The 16,029-nt window shown below is 39.5% G+C and overlaps 1 long non-coding RNA gene across 1 annotated transcript in view; it reads left to right on the forward strand.

Annotated features, from left to right (window-relative positions):
* The first annotated feature begins 2,848 nt into the window (after window positions 1–2,848).
* The window catches only part of LOC127924093 (uncharacterized), a 45,803-nt gene continuing 32,622 nt past the window's right edge, over window positions 2,849–16,029 (forward strand). Inside the window, exon 1 of the long non-coding RNA XR_008116725.1 lies at window positions 2,849–3,133. This is a non-coding gene — a long non-coding RNA (uncharacterized LOC127924093). The remainder of the gene's footprint in view (window positions 3,134–16,029) is intronic.

Consider the following 16,029-nt stretch of genomic DNA (forward strand, 5'->3'; position numbering starts at 1 on the left):
CCCCCTCCTCTTTGCAATCGTTATGGAACCACTGGCCGAGGCCATCAGGGTAACCAGGGGACAGGGCTATACAGGGCCTATACAGGGCTATTTATCTATACAGGGCCTATACAGGGGCTATACAGGGCAGGGCCTATACAGGGGCTATACAGGGGAAGGGGCTATACAGGGCTATACAGGGGGGCCAGGGGCTATACAGGGGCTATACAGGGCTATACAGGGCCATACATGGGCTATACAGGGGCCAGGGGCTATACAGGGGCTATACAGGGCTGCTCATTGGTGATGTTCAGGGGCTATACACCATAAAATAAGGGGCTTGTATGCTGATGATGTCCTGATATTCATCTCTAGTCCCGAGACTTCAATTACATCTCTTATTAATATTATTGAATTATTCAGCGAGACTTCTCAGGCTATAAGATTAACCTTACTAAGTCAGAGGCTATGCCACTTGGTAACCTACACTCTGTACCTAATACTTATCCCCCTTCCCTTTTAAATGGTCTCCCTCAGGTTTCATGTATCTGGGTATATTTGTAACTCCAAAATTCCAGCAAATGTACAAAGCCAATTTTGTTCCCTTGTTTGATACAATAAGACAGGATCTGGAGCGCTGGAACTCTCTCCCGATTTCTTGGTTGGGTAGAATATCCCTCTTGAAAATGAACATTTTACCTAGACTACTTTACCCAATCCAAATGATCCCAGTATTACTCTCCAATACAGTAATAAAGGATGTAAATGGATGGCTAAGTTCCTTTATATGGAGTAAACGCAAGCCAAGACATAAGATGGCAATATTGCAGCTGCCAAGTTCTATGGGCGGCTTGGACCTGCCCAATATCAGGTTCTATCAATGGTGTGCCCACCTTTGTTATATTTCTGACTGGATCACAAATGATGACTCCTCTATTTGGTTAGACATTGAGACTTCTCTGTCAAAATACCCCTTACAGGATATTTTATTCTTCAGAAGTTTCAAGTCTGTAAAAGATCACTGCAATAATCCCGTTACACTTAACACACTCAAAGTATGGAGGTCAGTTCAACGCTTCCTGGGAAGGTCCAAACTAACCTCTGCTCTTACCCCAATTCTTAACAACCCAGATTTCAGTCCAGGATTGCTGGATGCTGGTTTTAACTTATGGCTTAATAAGGGCATACGCAGGCTAAATGACTTATTTGCTGATAAGATTTTGTTGTCATTTGAGCAGATGGTTGAGAAATATCGACTCCCAAAGCAGGACTTTTTCCGCTTCCTACAAGTAAGACATTATATTCTGAAGAGCACCACCTTAATTGCTAACCCTGATATGTCTGTCATTGAAAAAAGCTTTTTCTCCCACAAAGGAAAATGTCTGTAAGTCTGTTTTATGATACTTTAAGGTAATTTTCTGCTGTCAACACACAGAGGGTGAAACAAGTGTGGGAGAAAGAATTGTCTGTTACTATTGACGAAGAGACGTGGGAGGACATTTGGAGATATGCAAAAACAATATCTATATGTAACCGTACTAGAGCAATCCAATTAAGAATAATACACAGATTGCATATATCCCCAAATCGCAGACATGCTTTTAGCCCCACTTCCTCTTCCCCTCAGTGTCTTAAATGCAAAACTGATACAGGCACCCTAACACATTGTTTATGGTCATGTACCAAAATACAAAGATACTGGTCTGGTGTTCTGCAAGAAATTGAAAAGATCCTAGGGGTTGATCTAGAACTGGACCCAGTTTCTTTACTGTCAGGTCTCCCTACTAGGCATGTTACTTCTGTCTGTAAAAGGAGGCTTTACAACATCCTTACCTTCGCAGCGAGGTAAAACATCCTTTTACAGTGGATTAGTGATAAGGTTCCTTCTATTAAAGACTGGCATAAGATACTATTTGAATGGGTGCCTCTGGAATATCTGACATGTACATTGCATTCTAAAACAGACCATTTCTACAAAGTATGGGAACCCTATCTAAATTACCTAGAACCTGATGTATCAGCTATTATGCTGCAAGGATTCACTTAGAATGGCGGGGATCTATGTATTTCAGAACTACACTGTACGTTCCAAGTGTGGAACCTAACCCCTTGGTTTAAACTGAGCTTTTTGTTTAATTTCTGTTTGTAAGTTTGTTTAAAATGTATGTATTGAGAGAGGCAATGATGGTGATGGGGTGAGAGAAGCACCGAGTGGGAAGAGGAAAATGATGTACGTATGTATGGGTATGTATGTGTGTGTGTGCGTGCGCGTATATGTATGTGTATGGTTGCCATTTGTATACAGTCATGTATCTGTATGTGTATATATATACAGAGGACCATGTATCTGTATGTGTATATATATCTCGTAGATAGATATGTGTAAGTGGGTGCTGTTTTTCTTGTTTTTGTTCTGTGTGCCTTGTCTCTGTTGTTGTATCTCTTAATATGGGTGAAAACTGTGATATTCCAATAAAAATACTATTACAAAAATATATATATTTTTTAAAGGTAGAAACTAGGGCCTGTAGGACCTGCATGTTGACAGTGCTGTTATTAAGAATGTAGGAGAGAGAGAGGAAGAAGGAAGAGAGAGAGAGAGGATAGAGAGAGAGAGAGAGAGAGAGAGAGAGAGAGAGAGAGAGAGAGAGAGAGAGAGAGAGAAAGAGAAAGAAAGAAAGAAAGAAAGAAAGAAAGAAAGAAAGAAAGAAAGAAAGAAAGAAAGAAAGAAAGAAAGAGAGAGAGGGAGAGGAAGGATAGAGAGGAGAGAGGAGAGATAAGGGTGAAACAGAGAGAAAGGGGGAAGAGTGTGAACAGAGAGAGAAGAGGCGTTCTCTAACAGAAAGGGTAGAGGAGAGGAGAGCAAAATAGTTGTTTTCTATCTCCGTGTGGCTCACACTGAGAGTTGTCTCACCAAAAGAGAGGGAATATTTTTATTTTTTCTTCTGTTCATGTTATCACCACTGCTCATGCAGAATAAAAACCTTGTTAAACTGGGATTTTCTTCAATCTGAACTCAACTGTAAAACAGATTTAACCTCAGACTGATTCTTCTTGTGGGACTAGTTTTATTAGGATCCTACTAGTTGTCTGGTGTGGATATAATACCAGTCTGTCTCTGAGATGGAGTCCAGAACTCTTCTACTTGTTCTGGGTGAGTCCAACCTTCTATATCTTTGGAACTTGACTATCTTGTGTGTGTGTGTGTGTGTGTGTGTGTGTGTGTGTGCGTGTGTGTGTGTGTGTGTGTGTGTGTGTGTGTGTGTGTGTGTGTGTGTGTGTGTGTGTGTGTGTGTGTGTGTGTGTGTGTGTGTGTGTGTGTGTGTGTGTGTGTGTGTGTGTGTGTGTGTGTGTGTGTGTGTGTGTGACTTAATTCTCTGGCAACAGCTCTGGTGGACATTCCTCAAGTCAGCATGCCAATCAACTTGAGAATTCCGTGACATTGTGTTGTGTGACAAAACATTTTAGGGTGGCCTTTTATTGTCACCTGCACAAGGTGCACCTGTGTAATTATCATGCTGTTTAATTCACTTCTTAACATGCCACACCTGTCAGGTAGATAGATTATCAGGGCAAATGAGAAACGCTCACTAACAGGGATGTAAACAAATTTGTGAAAAATATTTGACAGACATTTCTTTGATATTTTATTTAATTTCATGAAACTTGGGACCAACACTTTACATGTTGCATTTATTTTTTTGTTCAGTGTAGTTTCTTGACTGTGTTTATACTGTAGTGTGTATATTGTGTATTTTACTGTAGTGCATTCGGGAAGTATTCAGACCCCTTGACTTTTTCCATCATTTGTTTTATTACAGCCTAACTATAAAATGGAATGAATCATTTGTTTCCCCTTGTCAATCTACACACAATACCCCATAACGACAAGTCTAAAAGGTTGTTGTTTTGCAAATGCATTAAAAGTGCAACACTGAAATACCTTATTTAAATAAGTATTCAGACCCTTTGCTATGAGACTCGAAATTGAGCTCAGGTGCATCCTGTTTCCATTGATCATCCTTGAGGTGTTTCTACAACTTGATTGGAGTCCACCTGTGGTGAATTCATTTGATTGGACATGATTTGAAAGGCACACACCTGTCTACATAAGGTCCCACTGCTGAGCAAAAACCAGGCCATGAGGTCGAAGGAATTGTCTGTAGAGCTCTGAGACAGGATTGTGTCAAGGCACAGATCTGGGGAAGGGTACCAAAGCATGTCTGGAGCATTGAAGGTCCTCAAGAACACAGTGGCCTCCATCATTCTTAAATGGAAGAAGTTTGGAATCACCAAGACTCTTCCTAGAGCTGGGCGCCCTGCCAAACTGAGCAATCGGGGAAAAAGGGCCTTGGTAAGGGAGGTGACCATGAACACGATGGTCACTCTGACAGAGCTCCAGAGTTCCTCTGTGGAAATGGGAGAACCTTCCAGAAGGACAAATATCTCTGCAGCACTCCACCAATCGGGACTTCATGGTAGAGTGGCCAGATGGAAGCCACTCCTGAGCAAAAGGCACATGACAGCCCATTGGAGTTTGCCAAAATGCACCTTAAGACTCTTAAGATATATATATATATTTTTTTTTTACCTTACCTTTACGAGGCAAGTCAGTTAAAACAAATTCTTATTTTCAATGACAGCCCAGGAACAGTGGGTTACCTTCCTGTTCAGGAGCAGAACGACAGACTTGTACCTTGTCAGCTCGGGGATTTGAACTTGCAACCTTCCGGTTGCAAGTCCAATGCTCTAACCACTAGGCTACCCTGCCACCCCATATTGAGGAACAAGATTCTCTGGTCTGGTGAAACCAAGCTTGGACTCTTTGGCCTGAATGCCAAGCATCACGTCCGGAGGAAACCTGGCACCATCCCTAAGGTGAAGCATGGTGGGGGCAGCATCATGCTGTGGGGATGTTTTTCAGCGTCAGGGACTGGGAGACTAGTCAGGATCGAGGAAAAGATGAATGGAGCAAAGTACAGATAGATCCTTGATGAAAACCTGCTCCAGAGTGCATAGAATCTCAGACTGGGGCAAAGATTCACCTTCCAACAGGACAACAACACTAAGCACACAGCCAAGACAATGCAGGAGTGGCTTCGGAACAAGCCTCTGAATGTCCTTGAGTGGCCCAGTCAGAGCCTGGACTTAAACTCGATAGAACATCTCTGGAGAGAACTGAAAACAGCTGTGCAGCAACGCTTCCAATCAAACCCGAAATATCTTGAGAGAGTCTGCAGAGAAGAATGGGAGAAACCCCCCAAATACAGGTGTGCCAAGTTTGTAGCATCATACCCAAGAAGACTCAAGGCTGTAATCACTACCAAAGGTTCTTGAACACATTACTGAGTAAAGGGTCTGAATACTTATGATAATGTGATATATTTTTTGTTGTTGTAAATAAATGCTATAACATTCTAGAGACCTGTTTTTTGCTTTGTCATAATGGGGTATTGTGGGTAGATTGATGAGAAAAATATATATTTAATCCACTGTAGAATAAGGCTGTAATGTAACAAAATATAGAAAATGTCAAGAGGTCTGAATACTTTCCGAATACACTGTACAGACAGGTTTAGTGTGTATAGACAGTTTTAGTGTGTATAGACAGGTTTAGTGTTTATAGACAGTTTTAGTGTGTATAGACAGTTTTAGTGTTTATAGACAGTTTTAGTGTGTATAGACAGGTTTAGTGTGTATAGACAGGTTTAGTGTGTATAGACAGTTTTAGTGTGTATAGACAGTTTTAGTGTGTATAGACAGTTTTAGTGTTACAGACAGGTTTAGTGTGTACAGACAGGTTTAGTGTGTATAGACAGTTTTAGTGTGTATATACAGGTTTAGTGTGTATAGACAGGTTTAGTGTGTATAGACAGGTTTAGTGTGTATAGACAGGTTTAGTGTGTATAGACAGGTTTAGTGTGTAGACAGGTTTAGTGTGTATAGACAGGTTTAGTGTGTATAGACAGGTTTAGAGTGTATAGACAGTTTTATTGTGTATTGACAAGTTTAGTGTGTATAGACAGTTTTAGTGTGTATAGACAGTGTTAGTGTGTATAGACAGTTTTAGTGTTTATAGACAGTTTTAGTGTTTATATACAGGTTTAGTGTGTATAGACAGTTTTAGTGTGTATAGACAGTTTTAGTGTGTATAGACAGTTTTAGTGTGTATCGACAGGTTTAGTGTGTATAGACAGTTTTAGTGTGTATAGACAGTTTTAGTGTGTATAGACAGTTTTAGTGTGTATAGACAGTTTTATAGTGTATAGACAGGTTTAGTGTGTATAGACAGTTTTAGTGTGTATAGACAGTTTTAGTGTGTATAGACAGTTTTAGTGTGTATAAACAGGTTTAGTGTGTGTAGACAGTTTGGCAGTAGTCAGATGTCAGCTTGTGTTATGTTATAGGCTTTGGTATGTAGTTTTATTTTATATGTTAAGATAAGATAACATCTTAATATATGTTAGCTACTATGTTATGTTATGCAATAAGTTAGTATATGTTTTTGTATGTGTCACTATACTGTACGTAAGTAAATTCAGGTAGTTATGTTATGGATGTAGTACTATGTTCAGGTAGTTATGTTATGGATGTAGTACTATGTTCAGGTAGTTATGTTATGGATGTTATGGATGTAGTACTATGTTCAGGTAGTTATGTTATGGATGTAGTACTATGTTCAGGTAGTTATGTTATGGATGTAGTTCTATGTTCAGGTAGTTATGTTATGGATGTTATGGATGTAGTACTATGTTCAGGTAGTTATGTTATGGATGTAGTACTATGTTCAGGTAGTTGTGTTATGGATGTAGTACTATGTTCAGGTAGTTGTGTTATGGATGTAGTACTATGTTCAGGTAGTTTATGTTATGGATGTAGTACTATGTTCAGGTAGTTATGTTATGGATGTAGTACTATGTTCAGGTAGTTATGTTATGGATGTAGTACTATGTTCAGGTAGTTATGTTATGGATGTAGTACTATGTTCAGGTAGTTGTGTTATGGATATAGTACTATGTTCAGGTAGTTGTGTTATGGATGTAGTACTATGTTCAGGTAGTTATGTTATGGATGTAGTACTATGTTCAGGTAGTTATGTTATGGATGTAGTACTATGTTCAGGTAGTTATGTTATGGATGTAGTACTATGTTCAGGTAGTTGTGTTATGGATGTTATGGATGTAGTTCTATGTTCAGGTAGTTATGTTATGGATATAGTACTATGTTCAGGTAGTTATGTTATGGATGTAGTACTATGTTCAGGTAGTTATGTTATGGATGTAGTTCTATGTTCAGGTAGTTGTGTTATAGATGTTATGGATGTAGTACTATGTTCAGGTAGTTATGTTATGGATGTTATGGATGTAGTTCTATGTTCAGGTAGTTGTGTTATAGATGTTATGGATGTAGTACTATGTTCAGGTAGTTGTGTTATAGATGTTATGGATGTAGTACTCTGTTCAGGTAGTTGTGTTATAGATGTTATGGATGTAGTACTATGTTCAGGTAGTTGTGTTATAGATGTTATGGATGTAGTACTATGTTCAAGTAGTTATGTTATGGATGTAGTACTATGTTCAGGTAGTTATGTTATGGATGTAGTACTATGTTCAGGTAGTTATGTTATGGATGTAGTACTATGTTCAAGTAGTTATGTTATGGATGTAGTACTATGTTCAGGTAGTTATGTTATGGATGTAGTACTATGTTCAGGTAGTTGTGTTATGGATGTTATGGATGTAGTTCTATGTTCAGGTAGTTGTGTTATGGATGTTATGGATGTAGTACTATGTTCAGGTAGTTATGTTATGGATGTAGTACTATGTTCAGGTAGTTATGTTATGGATGTAGTACTATGTTCAGGTAGTTATGTTATGGATGTAGTACTATGTTCAGGTAGTTATGTTATGGATGTAGTACTATGTTCAGGTAGTTATGTTATGGATGTAGTACTATGTTCAGGTAGTTATGTTATGGATGTTATGGATGTAGTACTATGTTCAGGTAGTTGTGTTATGGATGTTATGGATGTAGTTCTATGTTCAGGTAGTTATGTTATGGATGTAGTACTATGTTCAGGTAGTTATGTTATGGATGTAGTACTATGTCCAGGTAGTTATGTTATGGATGTAGTACTATGTCCAGGTAGTTATGTTATGGATGTAGTACCATGTCCAGGTAGTTATGTTATGGATGTAGTACTATGTCCAGGTAGTTGTGTTATGGATGTTATGGATGTAGTTCTATGTTCAGGTAGTTATGTTATGGATATAGTACTATGTTCAGGTAGTTATGTTATGGATGTAGTACTATGTCCAGGTAGTTATGTTTTGGATGTAGTACTATGTCCAGGTAGTTATGTTATGGATGTAGTACTATGTCCAGGTAGTTATGTTATGGATGTAGTACCATGTCCAGGCAGTTATGTTATGGATGTAGTACTATGTCCAGGTAGTTATGTTATGGATGTAGTACCATGTCCAGGTAGTTATGTTATGGATGTAGTACTATGTCCAGGTAGTTATGTTTTGGATGTAGTACCATGTCCAGGTAGTTGTGTTATGGATGTTATGGATGTAGTTCCATGTCCAGGTAGTTATGTTATGGATGTAGCACCATGTCCAGGTAGTTATGTTATGGATGTAGTACTATGTCCAGTAGTTGAGTTATGGATGTTATGGATGTAGTACTATGTCCAGGTAGTTGTGTTATGGATGTTATGGATGTAGTTCCATGTCCAGGTAGTTATGTTATGGATGTAGTACTATGTCCAGGTAGTTGTGTTATGGATGTTATGGATGTAGTACTATGTCCAGGCAGTTATGTTATGGATGTAGTACCATGTCCAGGTAGTTGTGTTATGGATGTTATGGATGTAGTTCCATGTCCAGGTAGTTATGTTATGGATATAGTACTATGTCCAGGTAGTTATGTTATGGATGTAGCACCATGTCCAGGTAGTTGTGTTATGGATGTTATGGATGTAGTACCATGTCCAGGTAGTTATGTTATGGATGTAGTTCTATGTCCAGGTAGTTATGTTATGGATGTAGTACTATGTCCAGGTAGTTGTGTTATAGATGTTATGGATGTAGTACTCTGTCCAGGTAGTTATGTTATAGATGTTATGGATGTAGTTCCATGTCCAGGTAGTTATGTTATGGATGTTATGGATGTGGATGTACTATGTCCAGGTAGTTATGTTATGGATGTTATGGATGTAGTTCTATGTCCAGGTAGTTATGTTATGGATGTAGTACTCTGTCCAGGTAGTTATGTTATGGATGTAGTACTATGTCCAGGTAGTTATGTTATGGATGTAGTACTATGTCCAGGTAGTTATGTTTGGATGTAGTACCATGTTCAGGTAGTTATGTTATGGATGTAGTACTATGTCCAGGTAGTTATGTTATGGATGTAGTACTATGTCCAGGTAGTTATGTTATGGATGTTATGGATGTAGTACTATGTTCAGGTAGTTGTGTTATGGATGTTATGGATGTAGTACTATGTCCAGGTAGTTGTGTTATGGATGTAGTACTATGTTCAGGTAGTTATGTTATGGATGTAGTACTATGTCCAGGTAGTTATGTTATGGATGTAGTACCATGTCCAGGCAGTTATGTTATGGATGTAGTACTATGTCCAGGTAGTTGTGTTATGGATATAGTACTATGTCCAGGCAGTTATGTTATGGATGTAGTACTATGTTCAGGTAGTTATGTTATGGATGTAGTACTATGTTCAGGTAGTTATGTTATGGATGTAGTACTATGTTCAGGTAGTTATGTTATGGATGTAGTACTATGTTCAGGTAGTTATGTTATGGATGTAGTACTATGTTCAGGTAGTTATGTTTTGGATGTAGTACTATGTTCAGGTAGTTGTGTTATGGATGTTATGGATGTAGTTCTATGTTCAGGTAGTTATGTTATGGATGTAGTACTATGTTCAGGTAGTTATGTTATGGATGTAGTACTATGTTCAGGTAGTTGTGTTATGGATGTAGTACTATGTCCAGGTAGTTGTGTTATGGATGTTATGGATGTAGTCCATGTCCAGGTAGTTATGTTATGGATGTAGCACTATGTCCAGGTAGTTATGTTATGGATGTAGTACTATGTCCAGGTAGTTGTGTTATGGATGTTATGGATGTAGTACTATGTCCAGGTAGTTGTGTTATGGATGTTATGGATGTAGTTCTATGTCCAAGTAGTTATGTTATGGATGTAGTACTATGTTCAGGTAGTTGTGTTATGGATGTTATGGATGTAGTACTATGTTCAGGTAGTTATGTTATGGATGTAGTACTATGTTCAGGTAGTTGTGTTATGGATGTTATGGATGTAGTTCTATGTTCAAGTAGTTATGTTAAGGATATAGTACTATGTTCAGGTAGTTATGTTATGGATGTAGTACTATGTTCAGGTAGTTGTGTTATGGATGTTATGGATGTAGTACTATGTTCAGGTAGTTATGTTATGGATGTAGTTCTATGTTCAGGTAGTTATGTTATGGATGTAGTACTATGTTCAGGTAGTTGTGTTATAGATGTTATGGATGTAGTACTCTGTTCAGGTAGTTATGTTATAGATGTTATAGATGTAGTTCTATGTTCAGGTAGTTATGTTATGGATGTTATGGATGTAGTTCTATGTTCAGGTAGTTATGTTATGGATGTTATGGATGTAGTACTCTGATCAGGTAGTTATGTTATGGATGTAGTACTCTGTCCAGGTAGTTATGTTATGGATGTAGTACTATGTCCAAGTAGTTATGTTATGGATGTAGTACTATGTCCAGGCAGTTATGTTTTGGATGTAGTACTATGTTCAGGTAGTTATGTTATGGATGTAGTACTATGTTCAGGTAGTTATGTTATGGATGTAGTACTATGTCCAGGTAGTTATGTTATGGATGTTATGGATGTAGTACCATGTCCAGGTAGTTGTGTTATGGATGTTATGGATGTAGTACCATGTCCAGGTAGTTGTGTTATGGATGTAGTACTATGTCCAGGTAGTTGTGTTATGGATGTAGCACCATGTCCAGGTAGTTATGTTATGGATGTAGTACCATGTCCAGGTAGTTATGTTATGGATGTAGCACTATGTCCAGGTAGTTGTGTTATGGATATAGCACCATGTCCAGGCAGTTGTGTTATGGATGTAGTACCATGTCCAGGCAGTTGTTATGGATGTTATGGATGTAGTACCATGTCCAGGTAGTTATGTTATGGATGTAGTACCATGTCCAGTAGTTATGTTATGGATGTAGTACTATGTCCAGGTAGTTATGTTATGGATGTTATGGATGTAGTTCACCATGTCCAGGTAGTTGTGTTATGGATGTTATGGATGTAGTACTATGTCCAGGTAGTTGTGTTATGGATGTTATGGATGTAGCACCATGTCCAGGTAGTTATGTTATGGATGTAGTACCATGTCCAGGTAGTTATGTTATGGATGTAGCACCATGTCCAGGCAGTTATGTTATGGATGTAGCACCATGTCCAGGCAGTTATGTTATGGATGTGGAGCACCATGTCCAGGCAGTTATGTTATGGATGTAGCACCATGTCCAGGCAGTTATGTTATGGATGTTATGGATGTAGTACCATGTCCAGGTAGTTATGTTATAGATGTTATAGATGTAGTTCACCATGTCCAGGTAGTTATGTTATGGATGTTATGGATGTAGCACCATGTCCAGGCAGTTATGTTATGGATGTAGCACTATGTCCAGGCAGTTGTGTTATAGATGTTATGGATGTAGCACCATGTCCAGGTAGTTGTGTTATAGATGTTATGGATGTAGTACCATGTCCAGGTAGTTATGTTATGGATGTAGCACCATGTCCAGGTAGTTATGTTATGGATGTAGCACCATGTCCAGGCAGTTATGTTATGGATGTAGCACTATGTCCAGGTAGTTATGTTATGGATGTAGTACCATGTCCAGGCAGTTATGTTATGGATGTTATGGATGTAGCACCATGTCCAGGCAGTTATGTTATAGATGTGGATGTAGCACCATGTCCAGGCAGTTATGTTATGGATGTTATGGATGTAGCACCATGTCCAGGTAGTTATGTTATGGATGTAGCACCATGTCCAGGTAGTTATGTTATAGATGTTATGGATGTAGCACCATGTCCAGGCAGTTATAGATGTTATGGATGTAGCACCATGTCCAGGCAGTATGTTATGGATGTAGCACCATGTCCAGGCAGTTATGTTATGGATGTTATGGATGTAGTACCATGTCCAGGTAGTTGTGTTATAGATGTTATAGATGTAGCACCATGTCCAGGCAGTTATCCAGGTTATGGATGTAGCACCATGTCCAGGTAGTTATGGATGTTATGGATGTAGATGTCCAGGTAGTTGTGTTATAGATGTTATGGATGTAGTACCATGTCCAGTAGTAGTTGTGTTATAGATGTTATGGATGTAGCACCATGTCCAGGTAGTTATGTTATGGATGTAGCACCATGTCCAGGCAGTTATGTTATGGATGTTATGGAGCACCATGTCCAGGCAGTTGTTATGATGTTATGGATGTAGATGTCCAGGCAGTTATGCTATGGATGTAGCACCATGTCCAGGCAGTTGCGTTATGGATGTTATGGATGTAGCACCATGTCCAGGCAGTTGCGTTATGGATGTAGCACCATGTCCAGGTAGTTGTGTTATGGATGTTATGGATGTAGCACCATGTCCAGGCAGTTTATGTTATGGATTAGCACCATGTCCAGGTGTTATGGATGTAGCACCATGTCCAGGTAGTTATGTGTTATGGATGTAGCACCATGTCCAGGCAGTTATGTTATAGATGTAGCACCATGTCCAGGTAGTTATGTTATGGATGTAGCACCATGTCCAGGTTAGATGTAGCACCATGTCCAGGTAGGATGTTATGGATGTAGTACCATGTCCAGGTAGTTTGTGTTATGGATGTTATGGATGTAGTCTCATGTCCAGGTAGTTGTGTTATAGATGTTATGGATGTAGTACATGTCCAGGTAGTTATGTTATGGATGTAGCACCATGTCCAGGTAGTTGTGTTATGGATGTTATGGATGTAGCACCATGTCCAGGCAGTTATGGATGTTATGGATGTAGCACCATGTCCAGGTAGTTATGTTATGGATGTAGCACCATGTTATGTCCAGGCAGTTATGTTATGGATGTAGCACCATGTCCAGGCAGTTATGTTATGGATGTTATGGATGTAGCACCATGTCCAGGCAGTTATGTTATGGATGTAGCACCATGTCCAGGTAGTTATGTTATGGATGTAGCACCATGTCCAGGTAGTTATGTTATGGATGTAGTACCATGTCCAGGCAGTTATGTTATGGATGTAGCACCATGTCCAGGTAGTTATGTTATGGATGTAGCACCATGTCCAGGCAGTTATGTTATGGATGTTATGGATGTAGTACCATGTCCAGGTAGTTGATGTTATGGATGTTATGGATGTAGTACCATGTCCAGGTAGTTATGTTATGGATGTAGTACCATGTCCAGGTAGTTATGTTATGGATGTAGTACCATGTCCAGGTAGTTATGTTATGGATGTAGTACCATGTCCAGGCAGTTGTGTTATGGATGTTATGGATGTAGTCCATGTCCAGGTAGTTATGTTATGGATATAGTACCATGTCCAGGCAGTTATGTTATGGATGTAGCACCATGTCCAGGCAGTTATGTTTTGGATGTAGTACCATGTCCAGGCAGTTATGTTATGGATGTAGCACCATGTCCAGGCAGTTATGTTATGGATGTATGGAGCACCATGTCCAGGCAGTTATGTTATGGATGTAGCACTATGTCCAGGCAGTTATGTTATGGATGTAGCACCATGTCCAGGCAGTTATGTTATGGATGTAGCACCATGTCCAGGTAGTTATGTTATGGATGTAGCACTATGTCCAGGCAGTTATGTTTGGATGTAGTACCATGTCCAGGTAGTTGTGTTATGGATGTTATGGATGTAGCACCATGTCCAGGTAGTTATGTTATGGATGTAGTACTATGTCCAGGTAGTTATGTTATGGATGTAGCACTATGTCCAGGTAGTTGTGTTATGGATGTTATGGATGTAGCACCATGTCCAGGCAGTTATGTTATGGATGTAGCACCATGTCCAGGTAGTTGTGTTATGGATGTTATGGATGTAGTCACCATGTCCAGGCAGTTATGTTATGGATGTAGCACCATGTCCAGGCAGTTATGTTATGGATATAGCACCATGTCCAGGCAGTTATGTTATGGATGTAGCACCATGTCCAGGTAGTTATGTTATGGATGTAGCACCATGTCCAGGTAGTTATGTTATAGATGTTATAGATGTAGCACCATGTCCAGGCAGTTATGTTATGGATGTTATGGATGTAGCACCATGTCCAGGCAGTTATGTTATAGATGTAGCACCATGTCCAGGGTTAGTTATGGATGTTATGGATGTAGCACCATGTCCAGGCAGTTATGTTATGGATGTAGCACCATGTCCAGGCAGTTATGTTATGGATGTAGCACCATGTCCAGGCAGTTATCCAGGGATGTTATGGATGTAGCACCATGTCCAGGCAGTTATGTTATGGATGTTATGGATGTAGCACCATGTCCAGGTAGTATGTGTTATGTAGATGTTATGGATGTAGCACCATGTCCAGGCAGTATGTTATGGATGTTATGGATGTAGCACTATGTCCAGGTAGTTATGATTATGGATGTAGTACCATGTCCAGGCAGTTATGTTTATGCCATGGATGTAGCACCATGTCCAGGTAGTTATGGATGTATGGATGTAGCACCATGTCCAGGCAGTTGGATGTTATGGATGTAGCACCATGTCCAGGTAGTTATGGATGTTATGGATGTAGCACCATGTCCAGGTAGTTATGTTATGGATGTAGCACCATGTCCAGGCAGTATGTTATGTTATGGATGTAGCACCATGTCCAGGCAGTTATGGATGTAGCACCATGTCCAGATGTTATGGATGTAGCACCATGTCCAGGTAGTTATGTTATGGATGTAGCACCATGTCCAGGTAGTTATGATGTTATGGATGTAGCACCATGTCCAGGTAGTTATGTTATGGATGTAGCACCATGTCCATAGTGTTATGGATGTAGCACCATGTCCAGGTAGTTATGTTATGGATGTAGTACCATGTCCAGGTAGTTATGTTATGGATGTAGTACCATGTCCAGGTAGTTGTGTTTGGATGGATGTCCAGGTAGTTGGTTATGGATGTCCATGTCCAGGCAGTTATGTTATGGATGTAGCACCATGTCCAGGTAGTTATGTTATGGATGTAGTACCATGTCCAGGTAGTTGTGTTATGGATGTTATGGATGTAGCACCATGTCCAGGTAGTTATGTTATGGATGTAGCACCATGTCCAGGTAGTTGTGTTATGGATGTTATGGATGTAGTCCCATGTCCAGTAGTTATGTTATGGATGTAGCACCATGTCCAGGTAGTTATGTTATGGATATAGCACCATGTCCAGGCAGTTATGTTATGGATGTAGCACCATGTCCAGGCAGTTATGTTATGGATGTAGTCCATGTCCAGGCAGTTATGTTATAGATGTTATAGACCATGTCCAGGTAGTTATGTTATGGATGTTATGGATGTAGCACCATGTCCAGGTAGTTATGTTATAGATGTAGTACCATGTCCAGGCAGTTATGTATGGATGTTATGGATGTAGTACCATGTCAGGTAGATGTTATGGATGTAGTACACCATGTCCAGGTAGTTATGTTATGGATGTAGTACCATGTCCAGGTAGTTATGTTATGGATGTAGTACCATGTCCAGGTAGTTATGTTATGGATGTTATGGATGTAGCACCATGTCCAGGTAGTTATGTTATAGATGTAGTACTATGTCCATAGTTATGTTATGGATGTAGCACCATGTCCAGGCAGTTATGTTATGGATGTAGCACCATGTCCAGGTAGTTATGTTATGGATGTAGTACCATGTCCAGGTAGTTATGTTATGGATGTTATGGATGTAGTACTATGTC

The sequence above is a fragment of the Oncorhynchus keta genome, unplaced genomic scaffold (genome assembly GCF_023373465.1).
Source record: "Oncorhynchus keta strain PuntledgeMale-10-30-2019 unplaced genomic scaffold, Oket_V2 Un_contig_3642_pilon_pilon, whole genome shotgun sequence".
Lineage (NCBI taxonomy): Eukaryota > Metazoa > Chordata > Actinopteri > Salmoniformes > Salmonidae > Oncorhynchus > Oncorhynchus keta.